General features: G+C 41.6%; 1 long non-coding RNA gene across 1 annotated transcript in view; it reads right to left on the bottom strand.

The window, feature by feature from the left end:
- LOC135967335 (uncharacterized) overlaps nt 1-20003 on the bottom strand; it is a 28260-nt gene extending 8257 nt beyond the window's left edge. The window contains exons 1-3 of the long non-coding RNA XR_010581356.2: nt 19937-20003; nt 13679-13852; nt 929-994 (exon numbers count right to left, since the gene is read on the bottom strand). This is a non-coding gene — a long non-coding RNA (uncharacterized lncRNA). The remainder of the gene's footprint in view (nt 1-928; nt 995-13678; nt 13853-19936) is intronic.
- Between the last annotated feature and the right edge of the window lie 1973 nt (nt 20004-21976).

Genomic DNA, 21976 nt, shown 5'->3' with positions numbered 1-21976 from the left:
CTATGTAAAAGGGACAACTGGTTAGTGATGGCCGCATTTCAAGATGATCCCATATCTAATATGTTGTTGTGGAGTTGTGAGTATTCTGATCATGTGAAGGGACTGTCTCTGTGCATGTGTTTTCACAGTAGATGACATCCTGTGTGAATATCTGTAGACTACATTTTGAGGTGTAGGTTTTCCCCTCAGGTTACTGGATGAATTTGAATTTATTGTTCTGTCTTGGTTTGTTTTGATTAGTCAATTGGTAGGCGAGAGTAGGTGAAATTTTGCTAAAGTGGGATATAGGTGAATCATTCTCGTGAATGTGAATAATTGAGACTGGGATGCATTCGTAACATTTGAAGGGTGTTCTTACTTTTTATTCCAACTTTTTTGCGTTTGTTTTCAACTGATCTCAGGTGCCCTGGGTAGAACCTAGGTAATTCTTGGAACAGACAAACAGATGCTGCTAATTTTATGGTGTGAGTTTAAGTTTAATTTAAAGGGAAAATTTTCTCACCAGTATGTAATTCATTTTCAAATAAGTTATACTTATCATCAATGGAATAATACACAACACACTGAAATGTGTGAGTATGAAACTACAGTCAAATTAGAAAGTTCTTAAATAAACTGCATTTCATGAGTAAGGGATGGAATTTTCAGAAATTCGAGATCAACCATCCAGCTGTGAAATCTGTGTCTTTGAAGCAGTATCCCTGTCCTGAGAGTTGTTTTTCTCTGGTGGTATTTCAGTGGAAACTACTTTGGGGAATAGCCCCTTCACTTTTTATATTTGCTTGTTACTTTTCATTGTAAATCTGCGTTTTTAAACTGTATTTAAATGTTAATAGAATCCATCCCAATAAAACATAACCAACAGATCTTCTCATTTTTAATCATCACAGATCAATCTCTTGTTAGTTATGGTGATCAGTTTACTTACCTGAGAGTAAATGACACCTGGGCAGAACACAGGGCTCCATAGAAGTACAGAATCTTGGGTCCAACCCTGTCAAGCATCAAAATGTGTATATTAACAATGTGTCTGTGTGAATTGTGTGTCAAGTAAACTGAGTTTAGTAAAACTTCCAGTAGATTATTAATTTGGCTCACTTAGTAATCAGTGAATGAGCTTTAAAGAGTATCAATGACCAGTGCCTACCCCTTAGAGATAAGAACTTCCAATGTCTTGTGTGAAACCATGGCATCTGGATTGCTCATGATTCTGAAGATAATTCTGTCCCCCATGGTTTCAGAATCACTGCAGGAGGTGGAAACAGATAACACATCAGTCCCTTGCTCTCTCTGCTCTCTTCACTCAGGAAAAGTCTCACTGGGACCAAGGAAAATCCTATCGTTTCCTAGGGAGAAGGATTTTTCTCAGGAGAGAAAATGGTGACTCCTTCCTCCCTGTTGAGCCTCTTCCTCAGGATTGCCCCTTTGTCTCTCCAGGACTCTGTTCATCAGACCTGAGATGCCCCCTGGTTGAGCACATCTGGCCTATGAACAAATAAGGGGAAGGAATGGTTCCAAAGACTGTACTATGCTCACTCCACCATCCCCTCTGAAACTATCCTGACTTCATGAGCCCTGGGTCAGAAGCTGTTTCTTTATATCTCTAGGCTTTGCCTCACAGCCTAAATCCTGCCCCATTTCCTACATCTTGTAAATTTTGACAAAACCTGTAGAGTCTAGATCTTTATTCCTGACAGGGCAAAGGGAGACACACCAGAATTCTGTCCCTCTGAGACTGCAGGACATCTCAGCTTCCATCAACATGAAATTTTGCATCAAATATAGTTACTGCGGGTCCACCTCACAATGAGTAATGGAAGTTGAGACAACATCTCAGACCCTGTACAGTTTTTGACCAAGCTCATTTAGTTTGGCAATGCTTTTACTCTATAAATCAGTTGTGAAAACACTTAGGATTCATGTTATTTAGTCTTTTAATCAGTCTGTTATTATTTTCAATGTATTTACTACACATTAGCTTAATATTTCTGATAAACTTTGTTGCAAAATTCTCAATATAATAGTGGCAAACCAAATCCAGCAATACATCAAAAAGCTTATCCACCAAGATCAAATCGGCCTCATCCCTTGGGTGCAAGGCTGGTTCAACATATGCAAATCAATAAATGTAATTCACCACATAAACAGAACTAAAGACAAAAACCCCATGATTATTTCAGTTGACTCAGAAAAGGTCTTTGATAAAATTCAACATTCCTTTATGCTAAAAACTCTCATGAAACTAGGTATTGATGGAGCATGCCTCAAAATAATAAGCGCCATTTATGACAAACCCACAGTCATTATCATATTGAACAGGCAAAAGCTGGAAGTATTCCATTTGAAATTTGGCACAAGGCAAGGATGCCCTCTCACCACTCCTATTCAATAAAGTGTTGGAAGTTCTGGCCAAGGCAATCAGGCAAGAGAAAGAATAAAGCATATTCAAACAGGAAGAGAGGAAGTTGGACTTTCTTTTCTTGCAGATGGCATGATCCTATATCTATAAAATCTCATCATCTCAGCCCAAAAGATTCTTAAGCTACAAGCAACTTCAGCAAAGTCTCAAGATACAAAATCAGTACGCAAAAATCTCAAGCATTCTTATACACCAACAATAGACAAGAAGAGAGCCAAATCACAAATGAATTCACATTTACAATTGCTACAAAGAGTATAAAATACCTACCTAGGAATACAGCTAACAAGGCAAGTGAAGGACCTCTTCAAGGAGAACTACAAACCACTACTCAAGGAAATAAGAGAGGACACAAACAGATGGAAGAACATTCCATGCTCATGGGTAAGAAGAATCAATATCATGAAAATGGCCATACTTCCCAAAGTAATTCGTAGATTCAGTGCTATTCCCATAAACTACCATGGACATTCTTTACAAAATTAGAAAAAACTACTTCAGAATTCATATGAAACGAAAAAAGAGCCCATATACCCAGGACAATCCTAAGTAAAACTAACAAAGCTGGAGGCATCCTGCTACCTGACTTCAAACCATATTACAAGGCTACAGTAACCCAAACAGCATGGTAGTGGTACAAAACAGACACATACACCAATGGAATGGAATAGAGATATCAGAAATAAGACTGCACATCTACAACCATTTTATTTTGGATGAAAACAAACAATGGGGAAAGGATTCCCTATTTAATAATAAGTGGTGCTGGAAAAACTATCTAGACATATGCAGAAAACTAAATGGACCCTTCCTTATACCTTATACAAAAATGAACTGAAAATGGATTAAAGATTTAAATGTAAAACCCAAAACTATAAAAATCCAACCCCATATAAAAGTGGGCAAAAACTGGGTGCAGTAGCTCATGCCTGTAATCCCAGAAGTTTGGGAAGGTGAGGTGGGCAGATAACTTGAGGCCAGGAGTTCAAGATCAGCCTGGTCAACCTGGTGAAACTCAGTCTCTACTCAAAATACAATAAATTAGCCAGATGTGGTGGCAGGTGCCTGTAATCCCAACTACTCAGGAGGCTGAGACAGAAGAACCACCTGAATCTGGGAGGTAGAGGTTGCAGTGACCCGAGATTGTGCCACTGAACTCCACCCTGGGTGACACAGCAAGACTCTGTCTTAAAAAGCGAAAATAAAAATATTTTAAAAAGTGGGCAAAGGATATGAACAGACACTTATGCAGCCAACAAACATATGGAAAAAAAAGCCCAACGTTACTGATCATTAGAGAAATACAAATCAAAACCACAGTGAGATGCCATCTCATGCCAGTCAGAATGGCGATTATTAAAAAGTCAAGAAACAACAGATGTTGGTGAGACTGTGGGAAAACAGGAACACTTTTACACTGTTGGAGCGAATATAAATTCAAACTCTGTGGAAGACAGTGTGGTGATTTTTCAAAGACCTAGAATCAGAAATACCATTTGACCCAGCAATGCCATTACTGGGTATGTACCCAAAGGAATATAAATTCTCGTATTATAAAGATACTTGCATGCGTATGTTCATTGCCACACTATTCACAATAGCAAAGACATGGAATCAACCCAAATGCCCATCAGTGACAGACTGGATACAGAAAATGTGATACATATACACCATGGAATACTATGCAGCCATAAAAAGGAATGAGATCATGTCCTTTGCAAGGACATGGATGAAGCTGGGAGCCATTATTCTCAGCAAACTAATGCAGGAACAGAAAACCAAATACACATGTTCTCACTTACAAGTGGCAGATGAACAATGAGAAAACATAGACACAGGGAGGGGAACAACATACACTGGAGCCTGTCTGGGGGTGAGTGACGAGGGAGTGCGTCAGAATAAATAGCTAATCCATGTGGGGCTGAATACCTAGGTTACGGGTTGATAGGTACAGCGAACCAACATGGCACACACTTACCTATGTAACAAACCTGCACGTCCTGCACATGTATCCTGGAACTTAAAATGAAATAAAATAAAATTTTTAAAAACTTTATTTTTTCTAAGTCGTGTTTGCAATTTTCAATGTGAACTTTCTAGTAGACATTTATCATATATAGAATTATATAGTTGATTTTTGAACAACTATGGGTCTGCCATTATTTAAAATGCAGATTCTTTATGAGTGTGTGTATATGTACACATATGTGTGTATATATATTTGTGTGTGTATATATATGTGTACGTGTGTGTGTGTGCAGATAGATAGATAGATAGATAGATAGATAGATAGATAGATAGATAATGCTCCTGGTCTTCTGTTTGAGTAGGCTGAGAAGGAGGAGGGGGAGGAGTGATTGTTCTTGCAGTCTCAGAGGTAGCTAGGTGGAAGAGAATCTGTACAAATGAACAAATGAAGTTCTCATTTGTAAGTGTGATTTAAATAATTGTACACCTGGACATAGAAGTGGAATGATAGACACTAGAGATCTGGAAGGGTGAGAGGGTGGGAGGGGCAAATAATAAACAATGGTTCAGATATCTGGATTCCTTGATCCCAAATGGTGTACAATTATTTCTCTTTAATTTGTGTCCATTTACCAGCAAGTTTGAGAGGAGTGAGCCAAGCTCAGAAAGGCATTCAGCTCTAAAATCAGATGTGCATGGCAATGGGCAGAAGTACCCTCTCCCTTTCTCAGAACAAATCCAAGCTTCCTTTATACCCCTTATGTACAGGAAAGTCATGTTCCAAAATGTATTTCTGCTGGAGGCAAAACATTTTATATTTTATGAAAAAAAAAACTTGTAACTTGGTAAAACTTAGAAATTAATATTGGAAAAACAGTAGGGCATTCTCTTTGGGACTTAATCTTTGAGACACTTCAGCAGCATATACAGCTTGTAATTCGTCCTGAGAAAATCCAGATAGTATAAACTTGAGAATGTTCATGAGGAACGGAAAAGTACACATTTACTCACATATTTTACATTAAAGTTTATCAAGGGTATAAATTCAAAAATCTGTTTTACTATGAACGTTCATATGAAAGTACAGACATTCACCTAAATTTTCCTGAAATTATTTAAAAATTAATTTGTCATTGGTAACAGAAACTTCCAAACATCTCCTTTTTACAAGTTTCATTATCCATATTTTCTCTAAAATATTCAGAAGTAGAAAAAAATATATAGATTAAAATAGCTCATATTTTTCAAATTTAAAATAATTGTTCAGTAACTGGGAAGAAAGGTTTACACAAATTGGAAATTCTGTATGTATATAGAAATTAATAAGATGAGAAAATTATGGCAAATAATAGGGGGCTTTAATAAGTTCATGCAAAATAACAATTATGAAAAAACTATGCATGAACTTTTAGCTTTAGCATCAAAACACACATATGCTAGTTTATTTTAACTTTTTTTAATTTTTGAGACAGGGTTTCACTCCTCTCACCGAGCTTGCAGTGCAGTGGAGCAATCTTGGCTCAAAGTAACCTCTGCTTCCCAAGTTGAAGCGATTCTCCTGCCTCAGCCTTCCAAATAGTTGGGACCTTGTCTGGTTAATTTTTGTGTTTTTTGTAGAGGCTAATTTTTGTATTTTCTGTCGAGGCAGGGTTTTGCCATGTTGGCCAACCTCCCAAAGTGCAGGGATTACAGGCATGAGCCACCATGCCCGGACCTGTTTTAACATATGTGAACAGGATTTAAAACATCAGTCTGAAAAGAGCCACATGAATTCTGCCGAACTTGAATTCTGCCAAACCTGAAATAAGAACAAACATCAAATTTATGGTGAAGCTACAAAAAACGGTGAAATAAATTATTCTTTATGAAAAGTCTATGGGAAAAATGACCTGAAGGATCAGTCGTATACAAACGGATACCTGATTCTAAGAAGAGGTAAGACAATGTTGAAGATGAAGCCCACAGAGGAGGGGCACCCATTCCAATTTTTGAGAGAAAAAAAAAAATGTTTCTATGCCCTAATTGAGGAGAACTGACAATTAACGAGAGATATTATAGCCAACACCACAGACATCTCAATTGGTTCAGCTTACACAACACTGACTATAACGTGAAAGTTGAGAAACTTTACATTTGATGAGTCCCGAATACCCTTGTGCCTAGATCAGCTATGGACAAAAGCAGAGCTATTAGTGACTATTTTGAACAAGCAGAATCAAGATCCTGAAGCATTATTTTGAAAAATTATAACAGGGAGTGAAATTGACTTTATCAATAGGATCCTGAAGGCAAAGCACAATTAAAACAATGGCTACCAAGAGGTAGAAGTGCTCCAGTCAAAGCAAAAGCAAACTTCTCAAAAGCAAAAGCCATAGAGGTTTTGGGGATGCTCAAGGCATTTTGCTTGTTGACGTTCTGTAGGATCAAAGCACCATAATATTTGCTTAGTAGGAGAGTTCTTAGAGAAAATTAGCAAATACTTTTGCAGAAAAGTGCCCTGTAAAGCTTCACTAGAGAGTCCCTCTGCACCACAACAACACTTCTGTTCCTTCCTCTCGACAAACACCAGTAATTTTGAAAGAGTTTTCATGGGAAATTATTAGGCATCAACATTACAGTCCTGATTTGGTTTCTTCTGACCTTATTTTTCCTAATCTTGAAATAACTGTAAAGGGCACCCATTTTTCTTTAGTTAATAGTAGAAGACTGCATTGACATGGTTAAATTCCCATGACCCTCAGTTCTTTAGCAATGGACTGAATGGTTGGGATCATCCCTTAATGCAGTGTCTTGACCTCAGTAGAGATTATATTGAGAAATAAAGTTGATATTTATATTTTTATTTTTAATTCCATTTTCACTGACATTTTTAAATCCCTTCACAATTCGCGTTTGTCTCAAAGGTATTTAAATTTAGAAATCATATCAAGTGAGGTTGGTGCCACAATGGCCGAATAGGAACAGCTCCAGCCACCAGCTGCCAGCGTGAACAACACAGAAGATGGGTGATTTCTGCATTTCCAATTGAGGTACCGGGTTCATCTCACTGGGGCATGTTGGACAGTTGGTGCAGGACAGTGGGCGCAGCCCAACGAGTGAGAGCCGAAGCAGGGCAAGGCATCACGTCACCTAAGAAGTGCAAGGGGGAAGGGAATTCCTTTTCCTAGTGAAGGGAAACTGTGACACAGAACACTGGAAAATTGGGTCACTCCCACCCAATACTGTGCTTTACCAAGGGTCTTAGCAAACAACACACCAGGAGATTATATCCCATGCCTGGCTCGGAGGGTCCCAAGCCCACAGAGCCTCTGTCATTGCTAGCACAGCAGTCTGAGATCTAACTGCAAGGCGGCAGTGAGGCTGGGGGAGGGGTGCCCACCATTGCTGAGGCTTAAGTAGGTAAACAAAGCAGCCAGGAAGCTCGAACTGGGTGTAGCCCACTGCAGCTCAAGGAGGCCTGCCTGTCTCTGTAGACTCCACCTCTGGGGACAGGGCATAGCTAAACAAAAAGCAGCAGAAACCTCTGCAGATGTAAATGTCCCTGTCTGACAGCTTCGAAGAGAGTAGTGATTCTCCCAACATGGAGGTTGGGATCTGAGAACTGACAGACTACCTGCTCAAGTGGGTTCCTGACCCCCGAGTAGCCTAACTGGAGAGCCTAACTGGGAGTAGCCTACCGGAGTGGACCTCAAGCAAACTCCAACAGACCTGAAGCTGAGGGTCCTGACTGTTAGAAGGAAAACTAACAAACAGAAAGGACATCCACACCAAAACCTCATCCATACATCAACATCATCAAAGACCAAAGGTAGATAAAACCACAAAGAGGGGGAAAAAGCAGTGCAGAAAAGCTCAAAATTCAAAAAATCAGAGCACCTCTCCCCATCCAAAGGAACGCAGCTCCTCACCAGCAACAGAACAAAGCTGGATGGAGAATGACTTTGACAAGTTGAGAGAGGAAGGCTTCAGTTGATCAAACTTCTCAGAACTAAAGGAAGAACTATGAACCCAGCACAAAGAAACTAACAACCTTGAAAAAAGATTTGACGAATGGGTAACTAGAATAACCAATGCAGAGAAGTCCATAAATGACGTGATAGAGATGAAAACCATGACACAGGAACTACATGACAAATGCACAAGCTTCAGCAACCGACTTGATCAACTGGAAGAAAGAGTATCAGAGATTGAAGATCAAATGAAGCAAGAAGAGAAATTTAAAGAAGAAAGAGTAAAAAGAAATGAACAAAGCCTCCAAGAAATATGGGATTATGTGAAAAGACCAAATCTACATCTGATTGGTGTACCTGAAAGTGATGGGGAGAATGGAACAAAGTTGGAAAATGCTCTGCAGGATATCATCCAGGAGAATTTCCCTAACCCAGCAAGGCAGGCCAACATTCAAATTCGGGAAATACAGAGGATGCCACAAAGATACTCCTCAAGAAGAGCAACTCCAAAACACATAATTGTCAGATTCACCAAAGTTGAAAAGAAGGAAAAAATGTTAAGGGCAGCCAGAGAGAAAGGTTACATTACCCACAAAGGGAAGCCCATCAGACTAACAGCAGATATCTCGGCAGAAACTCTACAAGCCAGAAGAGAGTGGGGGCTGATTGTCAACATTCTTAAAGAATTTTCAAACCAGAATTTCATATCCAGTCAACTAAGTTTCATAAGTGAAGGAGAAATAAAATCCTTTACAGACAAGCAAATGCTGAGAGATTCTGACACCACCAGGCCTGCCCTACAAGGGTTCCTGAAGGAAGTACTAAACATGGAAAGGAACAAACAGTACTAGCCATTGCAAAAAGATGCCAACATGTAAAGACCATCAATGCTAGGAAGAAACTGCATCAACTAACGAGCAAAATAACCAACTAACATCATAATGACAGGATCAAGTTCACACATAACAATATTAACTTTAAATGTAAATGGGTTAAATGCTCCAATTAAAAGACACAGACTGGCAAGTTGGATAAAGAGTCAAGACCCATCGGTTTGCTGTATTCAGGAGACCCATCTCACGTGCAGAGACACACATAGGCTCAAAATAAAGGGATGGAAGAAGATCTACCAAGCAAATGGAAAACAAAAAAATGGCAGGGGTTACAATCCTAGTCTCTGATAATACAGACATTAAACCAAAAAGATCAAAAGAGACAAAGAAGGTCATTACATAATGATAAAAGGATCAATTCAACAAGAAGAGTTAACTATCCTAAATATATATGCACCCAATACACGAGCATCCAGATTCATAAAACAAGGCCTTAGAGACTTACAAAGAGAGTTAGACTCCCACACAATAATAGTGGGAGAATTCAACACCCCACTGTCAACATTGGACAGATCAACGAGACAGAAAGTTAATAAGGATATCCAGGAATTGAACTCAACTCTGCACCAAGCGGACCTAATAGACTTCTACAGAACTCTCCACCCCAAATCAACAGAATACACATTTTTCTCAGCACCACATTGTACTTATTCCAAAATTGACCACATAGTTCGAAGTAAAGCACCCTTCAGCAAGTGTAAAAGAACAGAAATTATAACAAACTGTCTCTCAGACCACAGTGCAATCAAACAAGAATTCAGGATTAAGAAACTCAATCAAAACCACTCAACTACATGGAAACTGAACAACTTGCTCTTGAATCACTACTGGGTACATAACGAAATGAAGGCAGAAATAAAGATGTTCTTTGAAACCAATGAGAACAAAGATACATCATACCAGAATCTCTGGACACATTTAAAGCAGTGTGTAGAGGGAAATTTATAGCACTAAATTCTCACAAGAGAAAGCAGGAAAGATCTAAAATTGACACCCTAACATCACAATTAAAAGAACTAGAGAAGCAAGAGCAAACACATTCAAAAGCTAGCAGAAGGCAAGAAATAACTAGGATCAGAGCAGAACTGAAGGAGACAGAGACACAAAAAACCCTTCAAAAAATCAATGAATCCAGAAGCTAGTTTTTTGAAAAGATCAACAAAATTGATAGACCGCTAGCAAGACTAATAAAGAAGAAAAGAGAGAAGAATCAAATAGATGCAATAAAAAATGATAAAGGGGATATCACCACTGACCCCACAAACTACCATCAGAGAATACTATAAAAACCTCTACGCAAATAAACTAGAAAACTTAGAAGAAATGGATACATTCCTGGATACATACACTCTGCCAAGACTAAACCAGGAAGAAGTTGAATCCCTGAAGAGACCAATAGCAGGCTCTGAAATTGAGGTTATATACAAAATTAATGTGCAAAAATCACAAGCATTCTTATACACCAATAACAGACAAACAGAGAGCCAAATCATGAATGAACTCCCATTAACAATTGCTTCAAAGAGAATAAAATACCCAGGAATCCAACTTACAACACATGTGAAGGACCTCTTCAAGGAGAACTACAAACCACTGCTCAATGAAATAAAGGAGGACACAAACAAATGGAAGAACATTCCATGCTCATGAACAGAAAGAATCAATATTGTGAAAATGGCCATACTGCCCAAAGTAATTTATAGATTCAATGCCATCCCCATTAAGCTACCAATGACTTCCTTTACAGAATTGGAAAAAAACCACTTTAAAGTTCATACGGAACCAAAAAAGAGCCCGCATTGTCAAGACAATCCTAAGTCAAAAGAACAAAGCTGGAGGCATCACACTACCTGACTTAAAACTATACAGCAAGGCTACAGTAACCAAAACAGCATGGTACTGTTATGAAAACAGAGCTATAGACCAATGGAACAGAACAGAGCCTTCAGAAATAATACCACACCTCTACAACCATCTGATCTTTGAAAAACCTGACAAAAATAAGAAATGGGGAAAGTATTCCCTATTTAATAAATGCTGCTGGGAAAACTGGCTAGCCATAAATAAAAAGCTGAAACTGGATCCCTTCCTTACTCCTTACACAAAAATTGATTCAAGAGGGATTAGAGACTTAAATGTTAGACCTAAAACCATAAAAACCCTAGAAGAAAACCTAGGCAATACCATTCAGGACATAGGCATGGGCAAGGACTTCATGTCTACAACACCAAAAGCAATGGCAACAAAAGCCAAAATAGACAAATGGGATCTAATTAAACTAAAGCGCTTCTGCACAGCAAAAGAAACTACCATCAGAGTGAACAGGCAACCTACAGATAATATCCAGAACCTACAAAGAACTCAAACAAATTTACAAGAAAAAAACAAACAACCCCATCCAAAAGTGGGCAAAGGATAAGAATGGACACTTCTCAAAAGAAGACATTTATGCAGCCAACAGACACATGAAAAAATGCTCATCATCACTAGCCATCAGAGAAATGCAAATCAAAACCACAATAAGATACCATCTCACACCAGTTAGAATGGCAATCATTAAAAAGTCAGGAAACAACAGGTGCTGGAGAGGATGTGGAGAAATAGGAACACTTTTACACTGTTGGTGGGACTGTAAACTAGTTCAACCACTGTGGAAGACAGTGTGGCGATTCCTCAAGGATGCAGAACTTGAAATACCATTTGACCCAGCCATCCTATTACTGGGTATATCCCTAAAGGATTATAAATCATGCTGCTATAAAGACACATGCTCATGTATGTTTACTGCAGCACTATTCACAATAGCAAAGACTTGGAACCAACCCAAATGTCCATAATGACAGACTGGATTAAGAAAATGTGGCACATATACACCATGAAATACTATGCAGCCATAAAAAAGGATGAATTTGAGTCCTTTGTAGGGACATGGATGTAGCTGGAAACCATCATTCTCAGCAAACTATCACAAGAACAAAAAACCAAACACCGCATGTTCTCACTCATAGGTGGTAACTGAACAATGAGATCACTTGGACACAGTAAGGGGAACATCACACACTGGGGCCTCATGTAGGGTGGGGGGAGGGGGAAGGTATAGCATTAGGAGGTATACCTAATGCAAATGCCAAGTTAATGGGTGCATCACACCAACATGGCACATGTATACATAGGTAACAAACCTACACATTGTGCACATGTGCCCTAGAACACAAAGTATAATAAAAAAAATCATATCAAGTGTGAAATAAAGAAAATTATATATAGAGAGGGAGAACAGAATCTATAAATATGCATATTTGTGTACATACATCCATATACATACATATGTGTGTGCATGCAGTAATTTTATTCTCCTAAAGCAATGCCTCTGCCTTCCACCCCCACTGTACATGTCCTAGTCCTGTGATGTCCCTAGAACTGAGCACCTGATTTCCTTTTCTGCCTCCCACATGAACAGGGAATAGAAACGGAAACTACACTCTGTGGTTACTGTTGTGAAAATCCATGTCCCCCACAGGCTAGTTTGGCATCTTACATTCCATTTCCCATTGTGAAAAAAGCAAGCAACAAACAAAAACTACAAAAGAAAAAATGAAATATTTGAAAGTCTAGAGCCACAGAGGTTCCGGATTCACCCACCACCCACAATGACCTCCGCCGCCCTCCAGACCTGAAGGCAGTTGCGCCTGAACAGCCTGCCTCTTCACCATCCATGAAAAGAGGTGACCTTAAACTTCAATAGATTTTACTGTGTTCAAAAGGAACCAGGTCAACATTCAAAGTCAGTGGTCTAGCAACTCTAAACTTTGGCCAGAAAGTATTGGAAACATTTAACGTGCAGTGGATGAAGCAGCCTGGCCCCACTGCACACAACACACTCGTGGGGACTCAAAGGAGGATACTCAAGATCCGCTGGGTGGAAGTGAGGACAGACCCAGAAACACGGGGGGTAAGGGGGTCAAACCAGGAAGGCTCAGGCCCTGACCTCCTCCTAGGCCCTGCCCCTCCAGAACTTGCAGTTTTTCTGACCCAGAAGTGGATTTCACTGATGGAAAAGAAGTTCAGTATTTCTGGTCCAGCCCAGTAAGCTGCTCCCGTCGCCCAGCCTTCCACACCCCTGCAGACGTCACAATGCCTACTCCCACTAACCCCACAAGGTAGCTATGCATCGCCTAGAGACGGTCCTTGGCCTGCAACCCCGCGATGGGGCCCAGGGTCTGTGTCCATTTCTGGTTAAAATTGCTCTAAGGCTGGTCGCTGTCTTGGCCTTCCCTGCTTCCTCTCTGTTTACTTCTCCCCTCCTCACCCCATATGAAGATTTTACTCAGGAGATGGATTATCGCCCCTCTTCGAATATCAAGGACACCACCACGACACCGCACTGTCTCCTTGACCCTGGGATTCTGCAGACCTCAGTCTTCTTCTGAGGTCCCCTCACTCCCTACCTCATTTTTTCCATCCTTCTGGGGCCTGGGTCTGCTATACCTCAGGCTTCCTCTTCACAGTCAGAGACGGAAGGAGCCCCCTTCATCCTTGGGCTCTGGCCACAGTTCACCTGCTGCAGGACACTCAGTGGCTTTCAGTAGTTCATCCAGACATCCAGATGGAAGTGGGATTTCCTGGAAGAAAAGCAGGACCCCAGAATTACACTGAATTCTAACACAAGAGCCCAGAGTCCCCTTCTGCATGGGACATTAAGCTGCAAACACTACATAGGCACTTAATGCTCAGCTGCCCTTTTAACATCTGGTCCAGTTGTGTCCCTCCTCCTTGGAATATCTCAGAAAATATATCTCCACATAGAGTTGTTTAAACGCATCATCCTATGTGATTCCAGACCATCGGAGGTACAATGGGTCCTCACCAGAACTTCCACTCTGCTTGGAAGACTTAGAAAATCCTGGGGCTGCTCAGAGGGTCAGATTCCCATTTCTGGGTTTCAGAAAAACTTCAGTCTTCCCCGGACAAGTGAGGAGACAGAAAATGTCTAGTCTCTGGCACATCTTTTGCAAGCAATGGCAGCTCCCAGGAATCAAAACTATCAATGAATATATTTTTGAGACTCTGGTCAAAAGAAGAGTCATTCTGCAATTTCAGGTAGGATGGAGTGGTTTTGTGGCTCCAGAGGTGATTTTGAAAAGATCTGGACCCTCACAAGAACCATGGAGGACATTTCTGGCATTCAGACCAGGAGGAGTGACTGATGGACCTCCAGTGTTACTAGGAAAACTTTTTGTTGGACAGCTTTGCTTTGGCTTTCAGGCCTTCACATAGGTTGCTTAGATCATGGAAGTGCTTCTGCATTTCTGCATAGGCTCAGGATGCCTTCTCAAGTCGTCCCTGCAATTATGAGACAGTTTCTGTCTCCAGAGGTCACTTAGAATAACACAAGAGGCTTCACCTTCAAAGGGACACCAGACAATATAGCCGCAGTTCAGCCAAGATTATCTGTGTTTACATACCTGTAAAGTAACACTCCTAGTTACCTCCATTAACGTGGACATCTTTCATGAATAGAGAAACTCTAGTGATTGTTATATAACAGCTGCCACAAAAATTAACCAATAAAAATAAATGATAAATGAAAAATATTTAATAATTATGATAGTGAACGCAATGACCTAAATAGTAAGAATTTTAATACTGGTGACAATATGAACATAAGGATACAAAAATCAATGTGGAGATTCTCCTAAATATATGAAAAGTTCACAAATTGGGTCCTCCTTGTGTAATTTGGAGTCAGAGTCAAAGAATTTCACTATGAAATGTGTTCCATGACGGCAAACATGAGAAACAGGTAAAAGGAAAGCAAGCCACAGGAGAGCATCGGCTAATAGGACCACTTGTGTGCAAACCTCTCTAGTCAAGGACTACCAGCCAGAGGTGAAGAGAGTTTGGCTTGTGTCTTGCCTACCACTGGGCACACAAAAGCTTTCAGTAGTGCAACCAGATGGCTGGTTTGGCCTGGCTCCCTGCAAAGAAGACATGTATCTCATCCCCACCAGCCCATCAGTCCTGGAACTCAGAAGCCTACATGCATTAAACATGAAGCTCCAACTCCATAGCTGACTTCACCTCCTTACTGTCCTTCTGCCATCTGGTGTTTCAGGTGCTCTCCAGATCTGGACTTCGTGGCTCCCCTACCTTTATCAAGTGAAGTCAGGATGTATCATTCTCAGAGTTCTCCTGCCAGTCCAAGGTGAAACTCACCAATACAGGCATACCCTGGATGGACTTCCTTGGAATATTTAGAAAACAATGAGCTTGCTCGGGGGTGGTGTGAGCTCTAGGAGTAGAGTTACGGTTTCCCATGGAAACCTGAGAGGACTTAGAATAGTCCCAGAGGCCTAAGCAGTCCAATCTGTCCTGGAAACATCAGGAATGATGTACTTGGTCTTCCTGAGGCTCCAAAGTTTTTCTAAATAAACTCAGATGTTACAGAACCATTTTTCTCTCAGGAACTGAAGTGGAGTTATTTGTCTTCTGCCAGCATCTCACTTTTTTTATTATCTAAGTTAGCTTTTGAGCCCAGAAGTAGATATTCCTTGTATCTGATTTACACAGGGAGCTTCCTAGAATGCCCATGCATCTGGATACTTTCTGCATTCACTCAGGTATTCACAAAATGCTGCAGTTCTGCTGAAAATCTATGAGATGATCATTTGATCACCCGAGCAACTTTAGAATGTGTCTTCTATGGAAGCCCTGGAGCCTCCCTTCTGGTATTTCATCCATTGCTGGTACTGAGTACCCAGGGTGAAACCCTCCATCAGACATTGTCAGCAATTCCAGTATGGAGATGGCACTTACGTGATGGGGCTCAAGAATCAGATGGTAGAAGACCAGCCAGGAGGTGAAGTCTCAGTAGGCTTGAGGGCTTAATGTTCGATGCACACCAGACTTCTGAGACTCAGGAAGCGGGTGTGGATCTGTCTGCCCAGTGCTTCTCATCTACAGCCTGGACCAGCCATTTCTTGGGGTGAACTACTGAAAGCTTTTGTATGACCTGTGTCAGGCAGGACTCTGGCCAGACCCTTTTCCATAGTCCATTTGTAATGTATTTCCACGTGGCACAGACATCTCCACTTTGGCCCAAGCCCTCGTGTGGCTCAGAATTATTCTCCCTACTGCCACTCTTCTTTGCCATCATAGAAGATATTTCAAGATGCAGCCCCAAGCCTCTCCCTGTAATCAATAACATGAGGGCTCATATGGGAACAATGTCACAGGCTTATAGGAATATGCTCTTAAATATCTGCTTTTTTATTATTCTCTTCATTAAAATGACATTTATATCACACCATTGTGATTGCTATTAATGTTATTATTATGTGGGTACAGTTATTTATCATGGATACATTTGTGGTAGTTATTAGGCAATGTTGAATAATTTTGTTTATGTTCTGAAGACTGTTGAATTTGCTGAAGATGATTAAAAGACAACCTGAAAACATACATACCACAGCAACCCCAAGACTCCTACTGTACCAGCTGGTGTCCTGTAGAAGAATGGGCTTCCTGACTTATTCTTTTCTTTTTCGGGCAAGTACCTATTCATACCAGCATAGGAGATGGATGAAGTGCACCCTGGTCTTGCCATGGGCTCAGAAAGAATTCATACATATGCTTTATGTGCTAGGAACTCTATGTGTAGGCCTGTGAGCCCTAGAATGCACTTTCTTTCACCAACTAGTCCACCTAAAAGTTTTCTAAGTCAAATTCCCCCTCCATGCTTGGATAGGTCATGAATGGCTTTCTGTTACTCACCTAAGATGAAGGGATACCGCTAAATCAGGTTTGTGGCCAAGAAACTTTTACCTGGAGTGGCAGGAGAGGGACTACCTGTTCACCAGAGTCTCTGCAACATTTTCTTTTTCTTCTTCTTTTTTTTTTTTTTTTTTTTTTGTGATAGAGTCTCGCACTGTCGCCCAGGCTGGAGTCCAGTGGCACAATCTTGGCTCACTGCAACCTCCGACTCCCAGGTTCAAGCGATTCTCCCGCCTCAGCCTCCTGAGTAGCTGGGTTACAGGTGAATGCCACTACGCCTGCCTAATTTTTGAATTTTTAGTAGAGACGGGGTTTCAGGCTGGTCTCAAACTCCTGACCTCGAAATCTGCCCGCCTCGGCCTGCCAAAGTGCTGGTATTACAGGCATGAGCCACCGCGCCCAGCCTCTGCAACATTTTCTAAGTCAGTGCAGTAGTTCTTTGAGCCACTTTTTCAGTCAAAGAACTTGTGAAAAAGTCCTCCAAGAACTTGTGACCTTCTGGAAATTGTCAAAATCTCTACAGGTGTCCAGAGTCATCCAGAGCTGTATTGCAAACCACTGACTGGGTGCCACCATTAGTAAAGCAAATGCAAAATATGCCATGCCTACCAAAAAGAACCCAGAAGCCATGGTATTTAGCTCTTTCCATCTTTCTTGCCTCCTGCAGGTGGGAGAGTACTGAGTATGATGCCCTCCTACAGCCTCTGGAGGACATGCCAGTGGCTAGAGGTACCAGTAGAGAGGGACCATGAAAGAGCAGATGACAGTCAGGTGGCTGGGAATGACATTGTCCTGGGTTTTTTTGCTTGTCATGAACTCTGCCGCTGGGCAAATGTACGGGTCTGGACACGTATCTTCTCTGGATCCCTGCCCCATCAGCCAGCTATCTTATCTCCTGAAAGCTGGTAGGTGTTGGTCAGCATGGTGTTGCAGGACCAGGGTTATATTAACATTCCCTCTTAGGCTGAAACAGCAGAAGTTAACACAGGAGTCCCCAGGTGTGCACATGCCAACCTCCAGATTGTTTTTCTTCTCGTTCTAGATGTTCATCCTTGCTTTCTGGGACTTGAAATAACCCTACACCACCAAATAGTTATGCCTATTATCCACTTAGGGAAAACTTGTATGTCCCAAGTCCATAGGGTTAGTATTATTATCAGTATTATAACCACTAGTACTAGTATCATGATGATCATCATTCCTGTTAATATTCATCAATATTTTTATTAGTACCATTGTTAGTATGGATTTTTCATTATTGTACAGCAAGGAATATAGTTTATCCATTCACAAATGGTGTTCAGTTACTAAAGATGACCACAAGGCATGCTCTGCAGACATATACACACACAGCTGTCCTGGAGACCCAGCTTTGCCACCAATTGCTCTTTCATAAGATGAGCTCCCCCAATACCCACCAGTTTTTCAGGACTCGACCTGAGCTGCTTGGGCTAGACCTGGAAAAGTTTCCTATTCTCAGCTGTACCTGGAAAAATTTTAAAGACTCTTCCAAGGCCCAGTAATAGCTTTTGGCAGCTTCCAAGACCAGAGAGGGTTTCTTGGCCATTCAGAGCCATTCAAATATTCTAAGTATACTCAAGGAACCAGAAACCCCACTTGCAGTCATGAAATACCAGTGAATGGCTTCTGTGAGTCTCTTCAAGTTTCTCAAAGATAACTGCCTGGAAAGGCTGGCCAGGAAGTCACCCAAGCCCATCCCTCTGCAGGATGTTCTATGTCAGCCAGGGACCCATTGAATTGCCATTGAACAGAAGGGTGGAACAGAGACAGCATGCCTGAGCTTCTGGAAACATTCTAAGTGCCCTTGTTGGCCCAGAAAAGACTGGTGCTGCCATACGAGGCACAGATATGGCAACCTAACCACTCTAGGAACCACACAAGATTTAAAGGCTCCCAGGAAGTCCAGGAAGGGCAAACATGGCCTTTTAGAGCCATCAGATTTTATTCTAAGTCTACGTGGGAGACAGTGCACTTGGCTTCATAAAAACACCAGTGGAGGTGATATCACTTGCCCCAGTATCCGGTCTTTTCCACCTCATCTCAGAGCCAGGCAGCCACCATTTCCCAAAGCTGCTGTGCAATGAAAGGGGAATATTCTAGGTGCTCTCCTGTGCCCACGAAATTCTGTGGCTGCACTAAAGGCAGGGGCTGTCCTCCGGAATGCTCTTCAGGAATCTGACAACACTAGTCAAGATTAGAGAAGTTCAATTCAACGTCATACAAAACCAATCACAAAAAAAAAAAAAAAAAAAGCATAGTGAGACAAAATGATGAACACACCTGCTAATAATCATGAATGACAATAACAACAATGATGATCTTAGTGATAATGCCACCAACACTGTTAATAGCAATAACAATAAACCTGAGGTAATGGGTGTTAGGGTCCCGATTCACCGATGTGAAGGATGGCGCCAATTTCTGGCCTTCCAGAAATAAAGGAAAAGTAAACACCTGAAGGAGGAGGAGGTGAACCTGGAGCTCCCGCCGGCCTCTGGGCGCTCCTTGGTCGAAGGAGAGGGACTTGGTCCTGAGCCTGCCCAGGATCCACCCGCACCAAAACTCGGGAGTCCCAGTCCCTGGATGGGCTCAGTCCCACCCAGGCCAGACGCCCCGGAGCCCCGGAGCCCGGGTCCTCCAGCCCTCGCTGCTGCCGCTCCTCGCGGAGCCCGGGCCCCCCGCGCCACCTCAACCTCAGCGCGGCTCTGCGAGGGCAGCGCCAAGGATGCTCCGGGCCCAGCGGGGGCATCCTGCCCCAACGGGATACTGACGCCCTGAGGGCGCGGAACAGCGCGGCCTGTGCAAGGCCCGCCATCTTGGGCCTTGCAAAAAGAGCTGCCTCTTCAACGCCCCCACCCGGAACCTCCCCAGAGGCCCCAGCCCCAAAGCCAGGGCGGCGGCGCCTTCCTCACCCTGGGTAAAGAAAACTCAGGTCCTCCCTGGAGACCCGGCTCGCCGCGGCAAGCAGACCGCGCATGCGCCCTGCATGGCCGGACCGATGGGTTTCATTGCCCTTTGCCGGCCATGAGGTGGCAGCACAGGACGTTTGGCCTTTACTGCTTAGCGGTGGACCTGAGTCTGAATCAATGAAATTCAGGTATGTATTATTCAGTACCTTTCTTTTGGAAGATCAAATGGAAATTGAGTACGATATCTTGTGCTTTAATTAAAGAAGATGGGAATAAAGAAACAAATTCGAAAGTTAGTATACAAAAGTCGATTGATTCCCTCTATGTGAAGGGAAGAAGAGCTTGAATAAGAGAAGCATTCTGTGTTATGCTTTAATGCTGGAGAATTGCCACCATGCATTTGTCAAATCCCGTAGAATTTCACAGCACAAATAGTACATCTTAATGTGGCTCAGGACTACATAGAATGTCAGCCACAGTTTGAGGGTAAATTACATATTTAATTAAATAGATTAAACAATAAATAATGTTATGAGCTCTACCTGGACACAATCCTTGCCTCTCCAACCAGTTTGCCAAGGGCTCGAATTTCTTGCTCGTTATCCTCACACTTGACATAAACCCTGGCTGCTGAGTAAAATCAATCACTTGTGGAGATTTTTAAATATAATGATGTGTCAATTTCAACCATGGATAAGGCCATTTAGCCTTAGTAAGGCCTATCGTATTAAGATTGTGCCTGTTTTGCAAGATTTCAAGTCATCATCCCACTTATTATTCAGGAAACGTTTTCTCTTGAGTTTTAGCTTCAGTACTGAGGCTCCTTGATGGACAATACATTTTCCAATTCTGAGGACAAGGCAGAGGAGGCCCCGTCTGTGAGAACCTTCATTTTGCTTCTGGAAAAGTACATTGAATCAAATATAGGAAAGGCTTGCATGGTGGCTGACAGGTTCGGCTGTTTTAGCATGCTGGTGTTTTACCTTCTGGACAGAAGTAAAAGGAACACAGCTGTGTCTGTCTCTGTGTAATAACTCAGGACTTACCTGAGTAAACTCTGGGGTGTCATGAGATGAACTGCTACCTCCACTTAGAGAGGCTTCAGGGACAAAATTTCAAGAGATTTCTGAGGGATAGAAGAGCAGGGCTGCCTTATTCTCTGATCCCAGGTAACTACTCAGAGACAGAGGCAAAGGCTGGGGACACCCAAATGCATATACTGGGTGTCTTTGATCCAGCCTCCGTTTCCTTGCTAAATCTATGCAATGACACACTGAGAAATCTGGCAAGTGGGGCTGAAGATCCCTGATGTGTCAGTTCCAGGGTTGGATGGAAACAAGTGGTTTTAGTGGACATGGAAGTAAAGGGAGGTGAGCTGTGAGGAAAGAGCCATTGAAGACTGGGGAGACTCAGAAGTTGGGGTAGAATCTCGACCCATAATCCGAGGAGTGCAGATGCAAATCAATTTGTTAGGGCTGCATAAATGAAAGAAGGACTTTACCAACACACTAAGTTTTTCCAACAACCGATTGTATTCTTTGAATATTTGTAAGTATTGATATTTTGGAAATGTTTAATGAGATTTCATATATAATTCTGCATTCAATTTATGCCCAGGTCACTTTGCTATTATACGTTTATGTGCTGCATTTTTATGAATAGACATTTTCTCAAATTTCTGAATTATTTTGCCAAACTATGTGTTAAGAGTTTTTTCTAGAGGTCCACCTTCTTGACTCACTTTTCTGATGAGAAACCTATCAGGTTTCTCCATGGTGATTTTCAATTTTAATAGCTCCTCAATGTGAGAAACTTAATGTTAACTAAGAAATGAATTACCCCTAAAGAATCTTCTCCTTTCAAGATGCTAACCGTGTTTTGTCCAGTGTGAAATCTCACATGTGCCACAAGCGTTACTCTGTGAAGAAAGGATTTCTCTTGATTTTTCAAGGCATAACTTCTCCAGTAAGAAGTGTTTGGTATTCCAAGAGAATTCATTGCCCTTGGAAAGACTTTCCCTTCTTATTTAGCTTATAAAGGATT

Source organism: Macaca fascicularis, chromosome 15, assembly GCF_037993035.2.
Source record: "Macaca fascicularis isolate 582-1 chromosome 15, T2T-MFA8v1.1".
NCBI classification, from domain to species: domain Eukaryota; kingdom Metazoa; phylum Chordata; class Mammalia; order Primates; family Cercopithecidae; genus Macaca; species Macaca fascicularis.
Note: the sequence above shows the minus strand (reverse complement) of the source record. Positions and strands in the feature narration are given on the sequence as shown.